Raw genomic sequence first — 327 nt, 5'->3', positions numbered from 1 at the left:
GCATGTAATTTCTGTCCTTGATGGAATGTATTAAATAAGCAAACACCCCAACAAGGAAAACAAGTACTACAATGTAAAAATATTAAGAAAAGAAAACCCTCTCACATGCATAAATGAAAGATGGTACACAAAGAACTCACATCTTTTCAAGCTTCAATAGTAAATATTCTGCTACTATATATTAAATACTGCATGGTTTGCAGTTCGGGCTATTTTAAATAAAGCTGCCATGAACATTCACATACAAGTCTTTTGTGAACATGCATTTTTATTTTGCTTGACTAAATAATGATAAGTGTATGTTTAACTTTCACAAAAAGCGGCCAA

This window comes from Suricata suricatta, chromosome 4, assembly GCF_006229205.1.
Source record: "Suricata suricatta isolate VVHF042 chromosome 4, meerkat_22Aug2017_6uvM2_HiC, whole genome shotgun sequence".
NCBI classification, from domain to species: Eukaryota; Metazoa; Chordata; class Mammalia; order Carnivora; family Herpestidae; genus Suricata; species Suricata suricatta.
The sequence above is the reverse complement of the archived record's forward strand: the minus strand, read 5'-3'. Positions refer to the sequence as shown.